Source organism: Mauremys reevesii, linkage group 6, assembly GCF_016161935.1.
Source record: "Mauremys reevesii isolate NIE-2019 linkage group 6, ASM1616193v1, whole genome shotgun sequence".
Classification (NCBI taxonomy): domain Eukaryota; kingdom Metazoa; phylum Chordata; order Testudines; family Geoemydidae; genus Mauremys; species Mauremys reevesii.
Window position 1 is genome coordinate 105,442,902 of NC_052628.1, and position 23,402 is coordinate 105,466,303.

General features: G+C 41.6%; 1 protein-coding gene across 3 annotated transcripts in view; it reads left to right on the plus strand.

The window, feature by feature from the left end:
* The window catches only part of PTPRD (protein tyrosine phosphatase receptor type D), a 1,010,945-nt gene that overhangs the window by 778,289 nt on the left and 209,254 nt on the right, over positions 1-23,402 (plus strand). The gene's annotated exons all lie outside the window — the stretch shown is intronic.

A 23,402-nucleotide genomic window follows, 5' to 3' on the forward strand; every position in this document is an offset into this window, starting at 1 on the left:
GAACCAGAACTTATTGTTTAGAAAAAAAACATTCAGTCTTGATTTAAAGATTTCCTGAGTACATCTCCTGTGCTTATTCCTCCAGCCATGCTGCCTTCCAAACTAGGGCCTGATCATGCATTCCTTAATCAAGCAGAACTGTTACAGACTTCAGTGAGAGTCTTGTTCATGTAAAGTGCAGGTTCAGGTCTCCAGCAGGGCAAATCATAAGTCCAATGCACAGTCCTAGTAGTATTTATAAGGTCTATTTGAATGAGTTGTGGGAGAAGGAAATCCTCATCTCTAGGGGCTAGTCTACACTTACCAGCCGGGTCGACGCGGTGAGTTCGACTTCTCGGAGTTCGAACTATCGCATCTAATCTGGACATGATAGTTCGAACTCCGGAAGCGCCGGGGTCGACTCCGGTACTCCACCACTGCAAAAGGCGGTGGCGGAGTCGACCTTGGAGCCGCGGACTTCGATTCCGTGGCGTCTGGACGGGTGAGTAGTTCGAACTAGGGTACTTCAAATTCAGCTACGCTATTCACGTAGCTGAACTTGCGTACCCTAGTTCGACCCCCGCTCTTAATGTAGACCTGCCCTAGGTTGTGCAACAGCCATGATTGGCTCAGCACATGTAGCACTTATTCTGTGACAGCAGTGGCCTCCATGGCTCATGCGACTCCTCTTGTGAAGGAAATGGCTACTACCAAACCCACTGTCCTCGACTTCTGCTCCACTTTTGCCATCAGTCCCCACCTGCCCCCCCAAAAAATTCTGCATATTGGGGTGCAGGGGTAGACCCCAAGGAACACATCTATAGCATGCAAAGGGGCTATGCAGATTTCTAACCTCATGAACCTTCTCTCCATATGAAATGATGTGATTCCACTGTGGTGACAGCCGTCCACATTGGAAGGGAAAGGTTTGTCCCCTTTTTAACCATGGGACATGGTTGCACTTCATTGAAATCTAGGGCGAAATATGCCCATCTCAGTATTAACTATGCTGAGTGACATCTTTGTGTTACATAACATAGGCTTTAAAATATTTTGTTTAAATGTCCACCTTTCAGTCAATGGCAATTTCCCCCCTTTCCATAACAAGGATGAGAAAACAAAATCCTTAAATCATTTTTGTGGCATCTGGACACTGAAAGGATTTGCATTGTACAGGATGTTCTAATCAGAAACAGATTCCTTTTGGACATCTACAGTAAAGCATCTGGAATCCTTCCAGTTATAGTTATGATAGAAATAAATAATAAAAAAGAGAGAAGTATTCTAATTGATGATTTTGCTTAAATTGGGTGATAGTTGGAAAACTCCCTGCTTATCCAAAAATACATTTTTATTATACTTTTTTCCATATAATGCTTATACATACACAGAACATCTAGGTATTTGATTTACTTTTTGTAGGTAACTTTAAGTTGATTAAATTCATAGAGCATAGATGCTTTTCAGAATAATGCACTCTATTTTTTTCTAATCTCTGCCAGGAAATACATGTCTACTTGGTTCTGCAGGCGGTATAGATGTAGGAAATAGAATTCACACATATGTTTCATTGAGTTCGTATTTGACACGGTTGTTTTGTGGTCTAACTTCCCAAATACAGTATCCAGGGTCATCATCAGGATTTACTTAAAAGAAGTGTGTGTGTGTGTATGTGTGTGTGTGTGTGTGTACATAGATCTAAACAATACCTTGAGGGTTAAAATATAATCAAGAAGGATGACATCAATGGGGCTCATAACTAACATTTGCAGATGAGCATATCTTAAAAGAAGGTCCATGGTTGAAGAATTATGGCTTGGTAGGGAGGAGAAGAATTAAAAAACTGTTAGTGAAGGCCTACATGTATCTTTCTGTGATTACTAATGTAAACAGTGCATGTGTGTGTATTTCCGCAATAGATTTCTGCTAGTGATTATATTCAGCCCCGACATGGGCAATCTAATGACATATGAGTGTTTGAGAACATTCAGTTATGTACATCTTTATAGAGTCATGCTAGGGATAATACACCAAATCTTCCTCCGTTTACTCATATGAGTAGTTCCATCGACTACTCATATGAGTAAGGCTAACAGGATATAAGTCAATGTGACCATAACTAATCCTAAGATCACCAAAGTTATTTTAGACAAAACCTTATAATAACCTCTGACCTTCAGGTCCCTTTCTGACTTACAGTGCACGTGTCTCCTCTATACCAAGCACCAAAGCATTTTCACTGGCAAAGGAGCTCAAAGGAACTCAGTTCTCTGGTGTGGCTATGTACGTCTTTTCTCATAGCGCTACTGAGACCAAGATCCAAGAATGTCTCTGACACGTGTCATTGAATATATTTCTTAGGGCAGCAGAGTTAAAATGCAGGCTCGAATCACCCCATAAGAGCAAATACAATGTTCATCACGTAGCCATATGCCAGCAAGGCCTGCTGTCTATGAAGATTCAACTTCATGGAAAGCCACCCTCCCTTGGGATTTCTTCCTGCGGAGTGTGACTTTCCTTAGGTGCTCCATCAGAGGAGCTTATTGGGGAGATGTGTTGTTGAATCAACACCCACCCAGCCACCATGCCCGCACCCCTTTGAGATGGTGCAGCTTAGGGCTAGCAAGCCTATAAAGAGAAAGAACGTGCAAGCTTCAATTCAGTTAGTTATTGGAGGGAAATATTTCCCAAAGCAGGACCAAAGAAACACCACTTGGGTCAAAATAATGCAAATCAATAAGAGATTTCTTCTAATTGTTGTATTTAATATTTCACATCAAAAGAAAATCTTATCTTCTCTATATTTTGTGGGAAAATCTTATTAATTAAACAATCAAATCGGAGCCATTATATAAACCCAATAAAAGAAGTTTTGCAGGAAATTGTGATTATAAATATTGTTTTAGAGGTGGGTGAATACTGAATCTAGCCAACTTCCTTATCTAAGGCTCAGAAATCTGGAAAGATTATTTTTCATATTGCATGTACACTTCCAAGTTGTAGATCTCTTCTGTAAGAAAAAAAATAATAAAAAGCTTGCATAACTCTTAGAATCTCTGTCTTTCTTATCATGTAGCTTCTGTTCTACCTTGAAAAGAGTGCGCTTTGAGTATTTTAAAAATATTCAAAACCTAAGCCAAAAAATAATCATATTATTTCTTTTATTCATTCTCATGATTGAATCTTTACTGATGTATTCATTACCTTTTAGAAAGCTGGTATTTTCAAAATGAAATAGTAGGCTAAGTAGTATTTTATTGAAACACTGTCCCAAGATCCTTTTGGAGTCTAGCACTTGAATAATCTTAGAAAACTGAGAAACTAATATAATGGACTTCAGATTGAAAAGTTTCTTACTAGATATAGGCAAAATATTTTAATAATGTTTTAAGAGTGTTGTTTTTTATCAGACTAGAATTTTCAGGTTCATGCAAATAGGTGAGAAAATGTACTTAGGGGTTTAGAATGGTAGCCTGTTAGTCTGTATCAGCAAAAACAACAAGGAGTCCTTGTGGTACCTTAGAGACTAACACATTTATTTGGGCATAAGCCTTTGTGGGCTAAAACCCACTTCATCAGATGCATGGAGTGGAAAATACAGTAGGGAGGTACAAATACACAGCATATGAAAAGATGGGAGTTGCCTTACCAAGTGGGGAGTCAGTGCTAATGAGCCAATTTAACTAATGTGGAAGTGAGCTATTCTCAACAATCACTTTTGTAGTGTTAATGAGGCCAATGTAATTAAGGCGGCCCATTTCAAACAGTTGGCAATAAGGTGAGAGTATCAGCAGGGGGAAATTAGTTTTTGTAGTGACCCATCCTGCAACAAACCCGAGTGCCAACTCTGTCCGCATATCTATTCAAGAGACACCATCATACGACCTAACCACATCAGCCACATCATCAGGGGCTTATTCACCTGCACATCTACCAATGTGATATATGCCATCATGTGCCAGCAATGCCTCTCTGCCATGTACATGGCCAAACCAGACAGTTTCTATGCAAAAGAATAAATGGACACAAATCTGACATCAAGAATTGTAACATTCAAAAACCAGTAGGAGAACACTTCAGTCTCCCTGGACACTCAATAACAGACTTTAAAATGGCAATTCTTCAACAACAAAAACTTAAAAAACAGACTCCAATGAGAAACTGCAGAACTGGAATTAATTTGCAAACTGGACACCATCAAATTAGGCCTGAATAAAGACTGGGAGTGGATGGGTCACTACAAAAACTAATTTCCCCCTGCTGATACTCACACCTTCTTGTCAACTTGCCACAAAGACTCCTCATTGGTCTTAGGGAGTGGCTCAGAAGATTGGTAAGGACATATCATGACTTTCACTCTTAGGTTACTGGTTCTCACTTAAGTGAAATGAGTGAAATTTGGTGATCTCGTTCCAGTTTGTAATGAACAAATGTCCATGTCACAAAAGCACCAATCACAATTGGCACTAATTAGAATTTTTCTTGTCTGTTTCTGTAAACAGCCTAAACACTAAATATGCAGGGACTCTGAACTTCCCTTTCATCCCTAGAAGTGGTGCCTCCAGCTTTCTAATTGAGGCACATTGGTGGGATATTGTAATGAAGCTGTCTGTGCTTTACCTATGCTGTAGATAACTAGAAATTTTATTAACAGCAGTAGTTGGCACCTTCATGACCTCAAAGGGCTTTACATAATTAATTAATTAATTAATTAATTACAATACCCCCACTGAGGTGGATAAAGAACATTATCTCTGTTTTCCAAATTGAGAAACTAAGGCATAGAGAATTTAAGAAGTTTGCCCAAGTGTGCAAAACAAGTAATTGGAAGAGCTGGGAATAGAATCAAGGATTGCCAGCTTTTAAGTCATCTGCTTTCACCACTAGTACATGTTAATCTTTTAGTATCTTGCACCCTCAATTTGATACCTTTGGCAAACACGACATTATTTTTTGTAAATTTAAATAGTATACTACTATTAACATAGATTTTAGGTAAACAGATTCATTTAGTTCTAATCCTGGATTTATTCCTCCATCGCTTTGCACACACATACAAAGCTGACTTTCACAAAATATGTCAGTAGTAGATCTCAGTTCCATCTGCCATGTAAATGTGTCAGCCTGACTCCTAAACATAAAATTGATTTTGAATATAGAGTGAATCTTGTTTACCTAATGGCAAAAAAAATTAGTTTCTGTGGGAATTATTTAATATACACCCAAAATGCTACGTGCAGTAAACTGTGAAGCTTGGTCAGTTAATCTCTAGGGAATTCAGTCCTTGGTAGTCAATATCTGTTTACTAGGGAAAAGTCTGGATTAATCACCAGAAACTTAACTGCTCTTCAGGCAAAATCAATAAAGGGAACAACCACTGCTTTGGAGTCTCAAAGCCTTAAAAGCTTTTTTCTAAAGAATGAATTTTGTTTAAATAAAGTCACATAAAACAGGCAAATTGTTTCATAATTTATTTTCTAAAAGTTTTTAAAGCCCGAGGTGTCTCAAAAAATGTAATGTGGTTTTATTTGTTTGTGACATTAAGAGGAGGATATTTGTTGAGTTCCCACTGAGTTAATCATAAACCTGGGGCAGTACCAGGCATGGGATAGTGCCAGTTGACTCTAGCACCCTCAGGGTTGCAATTGTCTTATGACAGCTACACCTCAAGCAGTTGCTATATTTTTTTCAGACATTTGCTATAATTTTGAAGGAAGGAAAGTCTACTTAGAGAAAATAAATTTGATATTTTATATATGTTTGTTGATCAAAGATTTCAATAAGTAACATAGTTGGTGCTGATGAATGTATGCTTTCTGCCAAACAAAATGCATCTTCATTTCAGATACTTGTATAACTATTGAAACAAACAAACATGCTTGACATTTGCAACTGACAATTCTGATGTGACTCCTGTATTGGCCTGTGTGTACTATATTTGCAGTACTGTCCATTTTTATGTCCCAAATGCATATTTTTTCTGGGGAGGAAAGAAGGACAATAGACTATACGATACTATGGAAGAGAGACTGTACCATACAACAATTAAAATGATAAAGATTATTTTCTTTCAGTGAGCAGGATGGTGGATTTGTGAACTCCTACAGAGAGAGAATATATCTAGTAATTAGAACAGAGAGCTTTCAAGACTTTGGAAATCTATTCCCAAATTTGCCACTGACATACCGTATGACCTTAGGCAAGTCACATAACTCCACTGTTCCTCAGTTTATGTTTCTGTAAAATAGAGGTAAAATTGTGAGATTTAATTAATGTTTTGTATAGTTCTTTAAATTCCTTGGAAGAAAGACACTATATAATTGTAAAATGTTATTAAAATAATATTAAAAACAATGCAGTCCCATCCCATGCTGTGTTATTCATAGCATGCTTTTGAAATACAAGACTTTATCCGTTTACAAACAAAGGTAGTACTACTTTCTAGTAAATTCAAATATCTAAACACTCAGTGTTTTATGTAATCTCTACATGTGCTTTCCACAGGTTCTGTTGCTCTTGATATGGAGATAGCAGAAAATAAATCAATATACAACAAGTCTGAGTAAAATACAAAGGGTTGTCAATAGAGATGATTGTACAAATTAATGTTAATCATTCTTGGTAGACAGAAGTTATTTGTGTAGCAGTAGATTTCTACTGGAAATATATGATAAGAATCACAAAGACAGTCTTTTAAACAGGCTTGACAGAATTTGTGAATTAAAGCTGAGAGTGTTAAAACGTGGTTTGTTCTGCAATAACTAAAGGTGTCCTTTTGAAATGAAATTGTGTGAGTTTTTCCAATCTTCTCTGATGTTGCCTTTGCTAGCCCTGATTTATCAACCTGTAGCATACTTCCTGTTGCACCGTGACATGAAAGGTTTGCATCTCACAAAAGGGCTTTGGCTTACACTGCAGTGTCAGCACTGAGCATATGTGACAGAAAAGAAATCTGTACTCTAAGGGTATGTCTACACTACCTGCTGGATTGGCGGGCAGCGATCGATCCAGCAGGGGTCGATTTATCATGTCTAGTCTAGACGTGATAAATGGAGCCCCGAGTGCTCTTCCATCAACTCTTGTACTCTATCGCGCGAGAGGCGCAGGCGGAGTCGACGGGGGAGTGGCAGCAGTCGACTCACTGCGGTGAAGACACCACAGTGGGTCGATCCAAGTACGTCAACTTCAGCTACGTTATTCACGTAGCTGAAGTTGCATAACTTAGATCGACACCCCTGCCCCACCCCACCCCCCACACACAGTGTAGACCAGGCCTAAGATCTCTTGACTAAAGATAAATATTCTACTGAATTTTTTCTAAATAAGGGGAAGGTAGCACCAGTATATTTTCTTTGACTAAAATTAGAACCAGCAGTATTATTATTAAAATTATTAATTTGGATTTGAGTAATACTTTGAAACCCACTGGGATCAGAGCTCTACTGTACTAGTGCTATGCCAGTGCTGATACAGTTGATACTTTTCTTAAATCCTCAGATCTTAATGTTTTGTAATTACATGAGAATCCTAGCTTTCATTTTTGTAAAAAAGTAAGTTTCTAGTCCTCTTGGCTGCAAAGAACAGCTTCAAAATGTTACCTAGATGTATACTAAAGGCTCAGAAATAGAAGACAAATAAAAAGAATCCTTATGTGTGTGTGTGTAATATATATAACATTATTTTTGGTAGCCTGACTCATGATTTTTTGAATGTTTGGTGCTGCTGCTGCTTGAATATGGAATAAGAGGCCCCAAATGCTTTTAATATCTATAGACAAGATAGACAAAGCATGGCAGAGAGGGATAACACACAAGCAGAGTAAACAATGTGATGACTTGTAAATGTCATGTGAGTGCCACATTTACTTTACATGCAGGATTAAAGGAGGAGGAAAGGGTGTTTTAAATTTTGTGTGTGTTTGGTAGGAGGGGGTTATCTCAATAGAAATACACAGCAAGGAGGAGGTAAGGACTGGCACATGGCAGAAGAGAAAAGGGAGGGAAGGGAGGAAGGAGGGGAGAACAGAAGATGGTTGGAGTGAGGTTGAGGGCAAGTGACTGGAAGATACTGAGCAACACCCAGTCACCACAGGGCAGAGGTGCTGGAACTAAAGGTTCCTACTAGGGTACAGCAGCACCCCCTGGCATGAAGTGGTTTCTATCACATACAGGGTTTACAGTTTTGTTCAGTGACTTTCACCACCTCCACTATAAAAATTGTTCCACCACTACTGGCACAGGGGAAATAATAGCCACAGTGAAAAGAAAACTATGGAAAGCAATCTCATGAGATCACAAGTGTCAGACACTCCCACAACTGCTGGTGTGTTTGGTCTGTGCTGGTTGAGTCACTGGCTGGGCTCCACTCAGAAGTTTCTCTCTTGAATTCTTCCTGAACCTACATGGTTCTTCTTCGAGTGATTGCTCATATGCATTCCAGTTAGGTGTGCGCGCGCCGCGTGCACGCTCGTCGGAAGATTTTTACCCTAGCAACACTCGGTGGGTCGGCTGGGCGCCCCCTGGAGTGGTGCCGCTATAGCACTAGTTATATACCCCTGCCAACCCGTCCACTCCTCAGTTCCTTCTTACCGCTCGTGACGGTCGTTGGAACAGTGGAGTGCGGCACTGCTGACCTCCACAGCCCTAGCTTCTCACTTGTTTTCTCTACATAGTTGTTGTATATAGTTCGATTAGTATAGTTAGATTAGTTTACTAGTTTAGTTGTAGTTAGTATATAGTTAATCAGGGAAATTGGGGGGCTAGCCCCTTCTTTTTCCCCTGACCCAGTGCGGGCCCATGCCCAAGGCACCGGGATTTAAGCCGTGCTCGGCCTGCCAGAAGCCGATGCCGGTTGGAGACCCTCACGATTCTTGCCTGCGGTGCTTAGGAGAGTCTCACCTTCCCGATAAGTGCCGCATTTGCAAATCCTTCAAGCCGAGGACAAAAAAAGGAGCGAGACTTTCATTTGAAGCAGCTCCTAATGGAGTCGGCACTTAGCCCTGCGGCGCCAGCACCGGCCACCCCGCAGTCAGCTTCGGTGCGGAGCGCGCCAGCGGTTCCAGTACGTTCCGGTACCGAGGTCCACCGGAAGCAGCAGCCGGCACCGGCCCCCCGGCACCGTTCCCTCTCTCCGTCGGGAAAACGCAAGGCGGCACCGACCTCCTCCAAGAAGGTCTCTGCGCCTGGACCTGTCACCCGACCTCCGGCACCGGCACCGACAGCGCAACAACCGGGTGCTGTACCGTTGACTCCGGCACCGCAAAGGCCATCGAGTCCGGTACTTCCTGGCTCCCCAGTGCACACCGCGGTTGAGCTCACTCTCCCGTCGACGCCTGAGACTTTTTCGACGGTGAGAGAGCTGATAGCGTTGACGGAGCCAACGCAGTCTCAACCCCCGGCACCGCCGGTGCGGGTTGTTAAATCAGCGGGCAAGCCGGCTATAATGAGGCCTCCTTCCCCTGACCGGCAGGACAGACGTTACTCCAGGTCCCGGTCCCGGAGACGTTCGCGTTCATGCCGCTCCAGATCTCGACACCGCTCGGAGTCCCAGTACCGCTCTCCATCGTGGTACCGGTCGTACTCGCGGAGACGATCCCGGTCCTGTTCTCCAGACAGGCGCTATCGGCACCGATCCGGCTCTTGGTACCGCTCCCGGTACCAGTCCTCCCGCAGCCGTTCCCACCGTCGGGACTCGAGATCCCGGTCAACCTCCTGGCACCGGCATGGTAGATGGTCCCGGTCTCACTCCCGGCACCGTGAAGAGCGGCACCGTTCCCCGGCGCCACCCGGACCTGCAGTCCCTTCACCTTACGGCTTGGCTCCTGCATGGCTGACCTGAGCGTGACTGTTCCACTGCAGTACACCCTGGAAAGCAGGAAACCCTCCACTCGGTCGACTTACCTCGCCAAGTGGAAGCGTTTCGCACACTGGTGCGATCAGAAGGATCTGAACCCTCTCCTGGTGCCTATTCCCAAGATCTTGGACTACCTCTGGTCGCGCAAGGAGCAAGGCCTCGCGGTCTCCTCCTTGAAGGTGCACCTGGCGGCCATTTCCGCCTTTAGGTCCAGCATAGGGGAACGATCCATCTTCTCTAATCAGATGGTTTCTTGCTTCCTTAAGGGGCTAGAACGATTGTACCCACAGGTACGGCGCCCTACACCTACCTGGGATTTGAACTTGGTTTTAGCCAAGCTTACGAGAGCCCCCTTTGAGCCCTTGGCCACGTGTTCCCTACTCTATTTGTCCTGGAAAACGGCCTTCCTCGTCGCTATTACTTCAGCGAAACGAGTTTCTGAGCTTCGCGCCCTAACGGCTGACCCGCCGTATGCCATCTTCCATAAGGACAAGGTGCAGCTTCGGCCACACCCCGCCTTCCTCCCTAAGGTGGTGTCGGCTTTCCATGTAAACCAGGACATCTTCCTCCCGGTTTTCTTTCTGAAGCCGCATGCATCACGTCGGGAACAACAGCTTCATAGCCTCGACGTGCGTAGGGCCCTCGTTTTTTATATAGAGCGAACGAAACCCTTCCGGCGTTCACCCCAGCTATTTGTAGCGGTTGCAGATCGCATGAAGGGCAAGCCAGTCTCTGCTCAGCGAATTTCGTCCTGGGTGACGTCATGTATCAGGACATACTACGAGCTTGCTCGGGTTCCAGCTAGCCATCTCACCGCTCATTCTACAAGAGCACAAGCCTCTTCTGCCGCCTTCCTGGCCCATGTCCCCATCCAGGACATCTGTCAGGCGGCTACCTGGTCTTCCGTTCACATCTTTGCTTCCCACTACGCATTGGTGCAACAATCCAGAGACGATGCAGCCTTTGGCTCAGCAGTCTTACACTCTGCCACGTCTCACTCCGACCCCACCGCCTAGGTAAGGCTTGGGAATCACCTAACTGGAATGCATATGAGCAATCACTCGAAGAAGAAAAGGCGGTTACTCACCATTGTAACTGTTGTTCTTCGAGATGTGTTGCTCATATCCATTCCAGACCCGCCCTCCTTCCCCACTGTCGGAGTAGCCGGCAAGAAGGAACTGAGGAGCGGATGGGTCGGCAGGGCTATATAACTAGCGCTATAGCGGCGCCACTCCAGGGTGCGCCCAGCCGACCCACCGAGTGTTGCTAGGGTAAAAATCTTCCGACGAGCGTGCACGTGGCGCGCGCACCCCTAACTGTAATGGATATGAGCAACACATCTCGAAGAACAACAGTTACAACGGTGAGTAACCGTCTTTTTGGAAATTGTGGACTGTGACTGGAGGAGTGCTGGGGGGCTGCATGGTCTCATCTTCCACCTCCCAGCCAAGGTGCTCCTTTATATGCTGCAAATGTTTCTGTATTTGCTGCAAACTGTCTTTTGCTAGCTCTAGCTGACAGCTTCTCTCTTCTCTAACCACTTTTAAATCAGATACAACCTGAGAGTTCTGAGGATGCTTCTAACTTTTGGGCTCAGACCTGGTGAGAAGTAGCTGAGATTTCTAAAGCCATTCCTACCAAAGGAGAAACAATAATGTTTGCCTTCTGTACTCTCATCAACCATGAGACAACTTGTCTACTTTTAGTGAACAGTTTTATAGTATTGCATCAGTAGGTGTATTTTCTCTGACAACTTTTATTTGTTACATTGTAAATGCTTTTTGGCAGGCACTGTGTTGTCTTATATTTCTACAGTCCCTCGCACACTGGCGCTTCAGTCCTGATTAGGAGTTTTAGGTGCTATTGTAATACAAATAATAAATGATTATAATGTTTGTTGATGGTGTTATTAGATAAATATCCAACAGCTGATGAGATCATATTATTTTCAAAAGGATTTTGAAACCACTGTCCTTTTATTTTTTTCAAGATCTGAGTGCTGTTTGTGATAATGGAAAATTTTCATTAATTTCACTTTGGAGCAAATACAAAATAATGACTTAATATATGATGAGAAAGTACGGCCAGTGAGAATAGTTCTATTTTGCTAAATAAATTACTTTGAACTATCATATGCCCTAAAGTAAATGGACAGCTGCAACACTTTTGTATAAGTCATTAGTGTGCAAAGATAAAACGATGTACCTTTTGCTTAGACAAAAGGTTGGTACAATAGCCAAAAACAGCTGATTTGTGAGAGTCAAGATTTCATCCAGACTGCCATGAAAACTGTTTAGCTGTACCTTTCAAACAGAGAGATGAGAATCTGACACAATTTAAAAGGCTATTTCTGGGCTGTCAGTCAGAGTAGGCCAGGAGATGTACGGTTTATTTAAAGTAATCTGTGCCAAATGTAGACACAGAAATTGGATTGTTAAACTGTATCAGAAATGACACACAGAATGGTCATGCTTGGTGGTTGGAACAGTGGCAGTCGGGCAGGGAACCAGAGCCAGTGGTCACAGGTGGAATGAGGAGTCAAGAGCAGTCAGAAAAAGGCAAGCATAGGGCAGGGAGCTAGGCTGGAGCAAGCTAAGGCCTGTGGAGTCCATCACCTCTATCAGGGAGGGGAAAACGAGGTTGGGTAGACTGAAATAGTCTTTCTCCCATGAGGCCATATATTTGCTTTGAGATTCACCAGACTTACTCCTGACTTGTGGATTGGCTGGCGCCTAGCACAGCACTGACTCCTCACTCCATGTGGCTTAATCAGGCTCTTGTTCAGAGATGACACATCACTTCACATGTTGCTCTGTGGAATTTGGAATACAGAGATACAACAAAAAGTACAAAAAGAAATGGGAAAGACAATACCATCACTAATCTAGCATCAGGCCACAGGAGAGAAATGGTATCTGTGACGTTAGCTCATGCTTGTTCACAGATGGTAGTGATGAATGAACAACAACAACAACATACAGAGAGAGAGAACAACAGTATCATTTAACAGTTGCCTCCATTTACCTAAAAAAGGATCTCATGACTTGTCCTAGCAAAGCTACTAGAGTTGAGCAGAGTTGTTGGATTTAGGCAGCGACTTTTTTTTGGAGGGAGAGGCGGGTTGGTTTGTTCTAGAGACACATGTACAGTGAAACCCCGCTATAACACGATGATTTGGGTCAAATAAATTGGATCGCGATAAATGCGGGGTTGCAGTATACCAGTTTCAAGCTGGTCAATTTCTCTTGGGCAGAAAACGACTTGCGTTTGCAAACTGCCCATAACAGTAACTGAAAGGGTGCAGCTCCAACAGCGGGGGGGGGGGTCGCTGCCATGCAGCGAGAGGGAAACACTTGAGGAGAGTAGGGGAGACGTGCCAGCGGCAGAGGAAGAGCTAGGAGCAGCTGGGGAGGAGAATGGCTCTTCTCGCCAAAAGAAGAAGCGGGGGTAGCGGGGAAGAGGCAGTGGGGAAGGCACATTCAATTTTTTGGTTTTTTTTCTTCAGCGGCGCTCCAGCCTCTTTTTTTTTTTTTTTTTCTTTTTTCCTTTTTTGCACTTCGGCAGCGCTCTGGACATTTTTTTCTTTTGTTTTGCGCTTCTGCGGCGCTCCGGCCACTTTTTTTTTTGTTGTTGCTTGGGGCGGCCGGAGCCACCTTATGATTGCCTTATATCCGAATTCGCGTTATTGTGGGGTGCGTTATAGCGGGGTTTCCCTGTATTACAACATGAGAATAGCTTGGCTTTTTGGTATGGGGACGTTTCTTAGACCATAAAATTAAAATGTCATTATACAAACATTTTTCACAATGCTCTGTAAGCATAACAGAACATGTAACAGAAATATCATTAGCAGGGGAGTGGAAAGTGATATATTTTTGCATTAATTACAAATGTATAGAGTTAAAGATTTTCATCAACTTACAGAATCAAGGATGGAAAACCCCTGTTAGGTCAGCTTGTCCATTTCAGTGCAGGATAGTTCTCCATGGTCCATTTTCTAATACTGTTTCTAGTCTAGTTTTAAATGTTCCTTGGATTCAGTCTGCCACCGCCTCCCTTGGGAATCTATACTATAGTTGATAGATCTTCCCACCAAGAAGCTTTTCCTGATGTGAATGTCATCACATTATTCTTAGTTGTAACCCATGTATCCCTTTCAGTAGTTAGAGCCAGCTCTTCAGTCCTGTTCTAGCTGCTTTGTTCTGCTCACCCATTACACCTTTCACAGCCCTCAGCATACAGGGATGTGGGGTGCAAAGCAAAAGAACACGTGGCTGAAGCATTGGTACCTTCTGGTTATCTTGCTAGCAATTCTACTTAATTCTTGTACTCCATCCTTCCTTCAGATGACCTGTAAGAACAACAACAAGGAGAGGTCAATTAGTTGAGGACCAAAGATAATCATATCATACAACTGGACTGTGAATTAATTTCTGAAGTTACTCCATTTAGGAAGGAACAATTAGTTGCACACAAACAGAATGACAGGTTTCAGAGTGGTAGACATGTTAGTCTGTATCAGCAAAAAGAACAAGGAGTCCTTGTGGCACCTTAGAGACTAACAAATTTATTTGTGCATAAGCTTTTGTGGGCTAAAACCCACTTCATCAGATGCATGGAGTGGAAAATACGGTAGATTTTCCACTCCAATAGATATATATACACACGGCATATGAAAAGATGGGAATTGCCTTACCAAGTGCTGGGGGGTCCGTGCTAACAAGCCAATTCAATTGAGGTGGAACTGGGCTATTCTTAAGAGTTGACAAGAAGGGAGGAAAAAAATCACTTTTGTAGTGCTAATGAGTTCAGTGTAATCAAGGTGGCCCATTTCAAGCAGTTGACAAAAAGATGTGAGTATCAGCAAGGGGAAATTAGTTTTTGTAGTGACCCATCCTCTCCCTGTCTTTATTCAGGCCTAATTTGATTGTGTCCAGTTTGCAAATTAATTCCAGTTCTACAGTTTCTCATTGGAGTCTGTTTCTGAAGGTTTCTTTGTTGAAGAATTGCCATTTTTAAGTCTGTTATTGAGTGTCCAGGTGAGACTGAAGTGCTCTCCTACTGGTTTTTGAATGTTATAATTCTTGATGTCAGATTTGTGTCCATTTATTCTTTTGCATCGAGACTGTCCGGTTTGGCCATGTACATGGCCAAGGGGCATTGCTGGCACATGATGGCATATATCACATTGGTAGATGTGCAGGTGAACGAGCCGTATGATGGTGTCCCTTGAATAGATATGCGGACAGAGTTGGCATCAGGGTTTGTTGCAGAGTTTGGTTCCTGGGTTAGTGGTTTTGTTTTGTGGTGTGTAGTTGCTGGTGAATATTTGCTTCAGGGAGGTTGTAGAATCCCCCTCATTGGAGATTTTTAAGAGCAGGTTAGACAAACACCTGTCTGGGATGGTCTAGATAATACTTAGTCCTGCCATGAGTGCAGTGAACTGGAATATAAGACTTCTCGAGGTCCCTTCCAGTCCTACGATTCTATGGCTGGAGCATTGCTACTTAATCCTTCTACTGCTTGCTTCCTTCAGTTTCATCTATATAATAAGATGACCTGAAAGTGCAGCAACAAGGAGAGGCCGATTATTTGAGGAATAAAGATAATCATATCACGCAACTGGATTATTGATGGTGCGGCCTCTGTAGAATAAATTCTCCCCAGAGAAAACTAAACCTAATCTGTTCTATGAATTAATGTTTGAAGTTAGACCATTAAAACATATCCCCTGGGACCAAAGGTAGACCTTGCCTAAAAAATGAAGAGGCTGTGTTCTCACAGGCTACGATACAGGGTCAAGGCTATGATACAGGGTCCAGCCAAAACCATCACACTCCAATCTCTAAACCTTACCCAGAAGAAAGTTCCAAATTGTGATCACGATCAGGCATTGAGCAAGACACCACCTGGGATAGTCCCGTGGCTGTCATGGTCTTGACAGCCACAAGGTCTTGAACTACCGCAGAGGTAATTTCAAATGGGCAATAAACGAGACAGGGCAATAAGCCTTGGCAATTCAGCTATGCCTAGCTCTCTAAAAGTAGTGGTGTAAGTGTGTAGACAGCACTTTGAAAGGAGGGAGTTGGGTTTAACAAGAATTCTTTAGGGTTCTCTTATCCAAGCTTCAATTTTTTAGCTCTTAGAATCTTAGCTCATATGTTATCTCCTGCAGCTCTATGAACATTTTTGTGGCTCTTGTCTGAGCTCCCTTCACTTTATCAATATCTTCCAGTAATGAGGTGGTTGTAGTGAATGGAGTATTTCAAATATGGTGTCTCCGAAGCGATACACAAAAACTGTCACATTGCTTCTCTGTGGCTTAATGCCTTTGTGTTTGCTCTCAAAATCATATTAGCCTTTTCCTTTGTTGCAAAATCTCACTGCAAACTCATATCTGATTTGTTCACCACCATCACTCCTGAGGGAGTACCTTTAAAGATTCAAATCCATTTTACGTTTTGCTTTCACAACACAGCTCCTTACAGGAAAATTGGGGGGGAAATGCAAAGCAATTCTGACAGCTTTCTTGTGGTTTCCCGTGGCTATGGAGAAACCCTGCTGTACTGCCTCTCTACAAGCTGAGAACAGCTACCATTTTGCAGTCTCCCATTTAGCATAAAATCCAAACCATTTAAAACTTCAAATCTGAAAATCAATGTACAGCTCCCCCCCTGCACCCATGTATATAATGTTTTAAATTGCAGCCTGTTGGAGAGGTGCTATGCCACTAAGCATTTGAATTGCGAACAAGGAAATGTGTTTATTTTTGATTATCAGTACAATTTTTTTTAACTTTTTTAACTTTCGTAATTTAAAGCCCCTTTTCTCTCAGTATTATGCTTCCCACTTAGGTCAATTAACACCAGTGTGTCGCTCTGTATGTCTTGTGCTCTCTTGAGAGTGAGAATTGTGGAACAAGATGCGCTGTTATAGCCCACAGCGTTTTTATGCTTGAAAATGGTCCCAGGATCAGATATTGAGTCACTTTGTGAGTGAAGATCATAATTTGAGCCGCAGTGAGAATAAAATCAGAGGTCACTCAGATAGTGCTCAAATCTAGTGGGACTAGGGGTGGTGGGGGAGTGTGGTTGTGATTAAATTCGCAAAGCCTTCAGAAATATCTGCAGAGAAGGGACAATGTCAATAATTAGAGACAAAAAGAAAACTTAGAATGATCAAAGAGGTTATATGGACTGAGTATGACATTGTGTAGAAGTTGTGATGAACCTCCAAATCTTTGAAATACGGTAGACACCATAATGCTTGAGAGTATGGATCTGTTTCATTTTTATTGTGGGGTATGTTGCATATAGAAGAGAAGTATTTTAACTACCAGCCAGTCTGTTTCTTGATGTCCTCAATCTCCATCTCAATTCCAGTTGGGGGCTATTTTATAATTCTGGGATGGATTTATTTTATGATACATGTCAAAATCAAATTGTACAAAAATGATTATTACATCAACACAGCTTTTTTCAACCATCCTTTGTTGTGTGCTTTTTTCCATCACCTGAAGCATTCTGTACAGTACAGAAGGGAGTAAATACACTAGCACCTTTTGCTTTCTTAAGTTATTTTATTTTTAAATCACTCTTCTTATTTTCCTGTCAAAGTATTTCAAAAAACACTTGTAAGTCCATAATAGAACAATCAGAAAAAATTGTCTCATTTTTTGGAGAGAAAAAAATAATGATTATCTATTAGATAGTTGTTGGTTTAATGTGGATGATAGCTTCTTTTTTGTGCATTAACTATTTAAAATGCAATATTTTGCATATAAAATAAATTAAATTGGTCACCATAAAACTAGAAATAATAACTTTTCAATCCTATAGATTGAGATTTTCAAAAGCACTCAGCATTGATCTAACTCTGTTCCTTCTGAATACAATGGGAGCAAAGTTAGGCCAGTGCCAGTTGCTTTTTAAAATCCCACTCACAGGTAATACTAATACTTTATTTTAGCATAAAGTGTAGCAAGATCCAATTGCTGCAAACTGAAGTCAGACAAATACACACTGGACATTAAACAAAAATTTTAAACAGTGAGAATAATTATCCATTGGAACAGATCACCAAAACACACCCCAAAGCAATGGAAGTTTCGCCGGCATAGTAGCATGTGCAGCGCTACATCAGCAGGAGAGTTTCTCCCGCCGACATAGTGACTGCTGCTCATTGGGGGTGATTTAATTATGTCGACGGGTGAGGTCTCTCCCACCCAGCATAGAGCGGCTACACGAGAGAGCTTACAGATGTGCCGCTGTCAGCTCTCTCGTGTAAACGTAGCCTAAGGATGAGGTTACTGAATCCTATGGGGGTACAAATTGATATTTTTAAAAATCACATGCTGAATGTTTTGCTGAATAAGGGTTTGAGTACACCACATTGTTTTTCACTGTGAATTAACTGACTGTCAATTAACTTTTGGTATGTATCACATTTGTAAAGGCTAGCGTGGACTCTATCCAAATGTTTGTTCCAGGCTACAAGCATTTGTACTTTACTCCATGGCCCACTCTAGCTTTGTATCCAAATGGTTGGGACGTGTCCACGTTAGCCTTTACAACCATGTTAACTAACTCAAGTTAATTTACAGTCAATTTACTGGAGGTAAAAAACAGACTAATGTAGACAGTCCTCCAAAGATATGTTCTAGTTCAACCACAAATTACTGGGTTCAAAGCAATTTTTTGTCTTTCATAACTGCACTCAAAAAGAAAACAATATAAAACTTCAGAGCCTACAAGTCAAAGCATGAAGGGGCATACAAATGTTCCGTGTATCTGCCACGCAAATACTTTGCAATGTCAGCTACAACAGTGCCATGCAAACGCCTGTTCTCATTTTCAGGTGACATTGTAAATAAGAAGCAGGCAGCATTATCTCCCATAAATGTAAACTAACTTGTTTGTCTTAGCGATTGGCTGAACAAAAAGTAAGACAGAGTGGACTTTTAGGCTCAAAAGTTTTATATTGTTTTGGTTTTGAGTGTAGTTATGTAAAAAAATTCTACATCTGTAAGTTGTACTTTCACAGTGAAGAGATTGCACTACAGTACTTGTATGAGGTGAATTGAAAAATACAATTTCTTTTGTTTATCTTTTTTACAATGCAAAAGAACTGGTAGGTATTCTGTTGTTTTAACAGCACAATTAAAACTATGATTAATCACAACAGATTTTTTTCTAGTTAATTTGTTTTCCATTAATCGCTTGAGTTAACTGTGATTAATTGACAGCCCTAATATGAAGCAACTTGTGTGATAGCCTATAGATTCTTAAACTGGTAGAATGGGGTTTAGACAGATTATCCATATTTGACATTAAATCTGAACACCATTTACAATATTGTTCATTAAGAACTAATCACTGAAATGAAGCAAACTGTGACTGACTGGAACAGTAAACAGTTGTGTTGATAGATAAGAAGCTCCAACACACTTTCTACTTTAGCTCGTTAGTGCTCATAGGAGTAAAAAAACAGTAAAAACCTATTGTCAGTAAATTCAGCAAATATAGCATGTCTGTGAATATTCATGGAAGATGGAATAATACTCATAGGTAGCTGAACTATGGAGTAAGCTACAGTGAACCAGATTTCTTTCTCACAGAGTATGTCTTCACTGAAGAGTTAACACTGCAAAGCCATACCTGAGGTACTGTGTGCTGCACTCGCCCATGTGTGGCACTAGCACATCTGGGGCTTGTCTCATGGGCCTTTGTGCTGCAGTAAACTAAGAGGTCTGATTCTTTCCCAGTAAAATATGGGAGAGTTTGTCTCTCCTTCTGGGCACACTGGGGGATTTGTGGAAGGCATTACAGGACTATCAGAACTCAGGAGTGATTTATCCTGCAGCATCAGTGCAAAGTTGGTGTGTTACTAGCCAGACTGAAAGCGTTACCCAAGGTCTAGTCTAGGTTATTTACATGCCAGCTACCTTGTGTTGAAAGTACCATTTAACTCAGGTGAGAGGGTTTACTGTTTGGATGGAAGAGGACTAGGAGCAGGGGCAACATCTGAGAAAGAACCTGAGTGAACTCTGCAGTGAAACATGCCCATAAGGAGTGTTTTCATTGCAGATCCTCAGTCTTGGGAGATTGACAAGCAGTAATAACTCTCCAACCAGGTGGGTGTGAGTAGAAGACTAAACAATAACTGCAAGACAACTCTTCTGAGCGTCATGTTTTGAGGGCAGGTCAAGAGAATTATGGATCTTCAAGATATTCTCTGAGTGATTCTGAAACAAATTATTTGCTTAATTCAAATGTACAGAAATGAATCATAACACTAGGAGAGCTTGGAGAAAATCAAGTTTAATAATTATTAACTGGGATATTCACCTTTCCTCATATACATACACACAAAAAGCCTACCTTTCAGTGTAACAAGAGATTTATTTCTCTCAGACTGATCCATATAACATTAATTAACTCTTTATCTGGGCTAGAGAGACTGTTTCATCCCCCTACTTCGTCTGCTACTCTGTGGACTGAAAATCCATAGACTATTTCTAAATAAAAGTCTCATATACTGTCACTAACGTAACTGGCAGATACAGTTAAAGCTTGGACTTCCAATCGCAACAGAGGTAAGAGTGAACCCTTACTAGTTATTTCTGGAGATGCACTGTATATTAAAGTAAATCTGTTAAATTAAAAGAAAGAAAGAAACTTATCTCCACAGTAGATACATAAAATAGAGTAAAGCATAAAACACAAATAAATATCTTAACATTCCTCTCTATGTCTTATATAACTCATTAAACTACAGTAGGGAAAAATATGGAAGGATAAAACCGAAATCTACTATAATAAAATAAATATCACAGCAGGAACAACGGGAGCCACTTAAAATACTGAAATGTACAGTAAAAATGAGAGATTGAATGTCTTACTTTTAAAGTGGTTAATAGCATTAATATTAATGTATAGGAGGTTAATATAATGTTGGAGCTTCAGACAAACAGCTGTGTAGTGGGTTGGTGGTTGTCTGTCCCGCTCCTGACTAGGACAGACTGTACATACAATTGGGTGCTCTGGTCCCCCCGGCAGGCAGAAAAAGGAGCAGTCTTCGGCCCAGCCTCTGGCTAGGTTAGACAGCAAACGCAGTCGGGCTCAGTCCTCTGAGTGGGGTGGAGCAATAGCAGTACAAGGCCCAGCTCCAGGGCTGGGGCAGCCTGCAAACAAACAGCTTAAGGTGGGTAGGCTGCAAACCCAGGGGTGGGGTTGGCAGCAGGGGGTTGGGGAACCCCGGCCCACCCTACTCCAGTGGTGGAGGTTTCGCTACTGGATCAGCGAGGATCCTGCCAAAACACACTGACTAGAGCCTTGGCAGCAAAACTGGACTAAAGTCTGGTTTCCCTGGGTTACTTCCTACCACAGTCTGAGGATAAGGATAGATCCTCTGTCTCCTCAGGATACTTGGTGAACAGCAGCTCCTCAGGGTCCTCCTCCAAGGGCAGAGATTAGCATAGCTTGGTCCCTGGTCCAGGTCCTAGCAGCAAGGCAGTGGCGTCTGGCTCCTTCCCTGGATCTGGCCCAACTGAGCTGGAGGCCCCATCTCTTGTATTTCATTTTCTGCTTCCGACACCAGGGTTGGGTCCAACCTGACTCCACCTCCCAGGGGGCAGAGAGTGGTCCCTCCCCCCTCAGCTTGGAGGGAGGCCATTCCACCTTACTACAACCTGAAATGCTGTTTTCATGCATCAAAATATATTATAGGTTTTATAGGTTTCAGAGTGGTAGCCGTGTTCGTCTGAATCAGCAAAAAGAATGAGGAGTACTTGTGGCACCTTAAGAGACTAACATATTTATTTGGGTATAAGCTTTCGTGGGCTAAAACCCACTTCATCAGATGCATGCAGTGGAAAATACAGTAGGAAGATGCATATACACGGAGAACATGAAAAAATGGGTGTTGCCATACCAACTCTAACGAGACTAATCAATTAAGGTGGGCTATTATCAGCAAGAGAAAAAAAAACTTTTGTAGTGATAATCAGGATGGCCCATTTCAAACAGTTGACGAGAAGGTGAGAGTTACAGTAGGGGAAAAATAGCACGGGGAAATAGTTTTTATTTTGTGTAATGACCATCAACTGTCAGTCTTTATTCAAGCCTAATTTAATGGTGTCCAGTTTGCAAATTAATTCCAATTCAGCAGCTTCTCGAGAACCACCAACTCGAGAACTACATTCTGTTTGTCTCTCCTTGTTTCTTAACTGAGACTGAGTGTTGCTTGAATAGGATGGATGCCTTGTTCAACCGCAGAGATGGCTGAGTTTCAGGGATGGGTTAATGATGCATATACCTACAGTCTACATATATGTTCACTGTAAAATCTGTACAACACTTTGAGACTCTTTAGGCTGACATTTGAAACCAGAGTATGAATGTAAGTTGCTATTATTATTAGACTAGGGAAATGTAAAGAATATAATTTTTGGCTTTGGGTATATAGTGCAAGCATTTGTAATATTATTTCATTTTGGAGTGGATGAAAGATATAACATGAAAATTATATGGCCGTGCATTTAGAAAATATGGGCTTTGTTTATCAACATACTTAAGCACATCCTTAACCTTAAGCATGTGGTGGTTCCATTGCAGGCATTTGTTTCACTGAGACTACTCGCTTGCTTTAAGTATCTTGCTTATAAAAGGACATGTCTTTTTAAGCAGTTTGCTCTCAACCTGAGGAATTCATTGCTGCATAATATCATCGAGATACAGAGTGGCTGGATTTTAAAATATACTGAATAACTCTGTAATCATTAGCAACCTGTGTACATATGAAATCTTAGTAAAGGGAACGTCTTACGTCAGGTGTATGGTCTTATCATTTGACCTGTTCCAGAAGGATTTTTTTTCTTCCATTTTGCAGCATTGGTTAATTTGTCAGGTACATAATGGACTTTTTTCTTACTTTTTTCTAAAGCCCTATGTAGCAATCTACATGGATCTTGGAGGAAGGAATACAAGTTGCAGAAGCAAAGAGTTTGGAGGAGTCATTAGGAAATTAGTCTGTGTGCTTGAAATTAGCGTGAATGCTAGCATGTCTATAAATAGTTCTTTTAAAAAGGAGCAAGTTTAGCTTTAGACGCATGGAGTCTTCTCATGTTATGCTATTTTATGTGTTATTACGTAGCACATGGTATATGAGGTAACTTAGATATTTGCCACTTAATCCAGTATGGTTATTCCTATATTTCTATGTAACATTATAGATTAGGGCCCAGTTTCTCAGGCTAAATAGGTATAGTTCCATTAAATGAATGACACTAAATTGATTTACACTAGCAAATGATCTGGTCCTAAGAGCTTGATTCTCCTTTGCTTTGCATTTTGTGCAGTCATTTATGACAGTACAAGGAACTGTAAAATGCTACCAAATTGGAATGATTTCCCAAAGTTTTGGAGCAGGTGACTCCTTTTGGACACAGAAATATTTCATAAGTCTCCTTCCCTACTCATCCCCAAATAAAAGGAGACAAACTGTTATAACCAAATCCATGTCAGAAATAGCAACTCATTCTGAGGCTTTGGAAAAAGAAGTTTAATTATAAG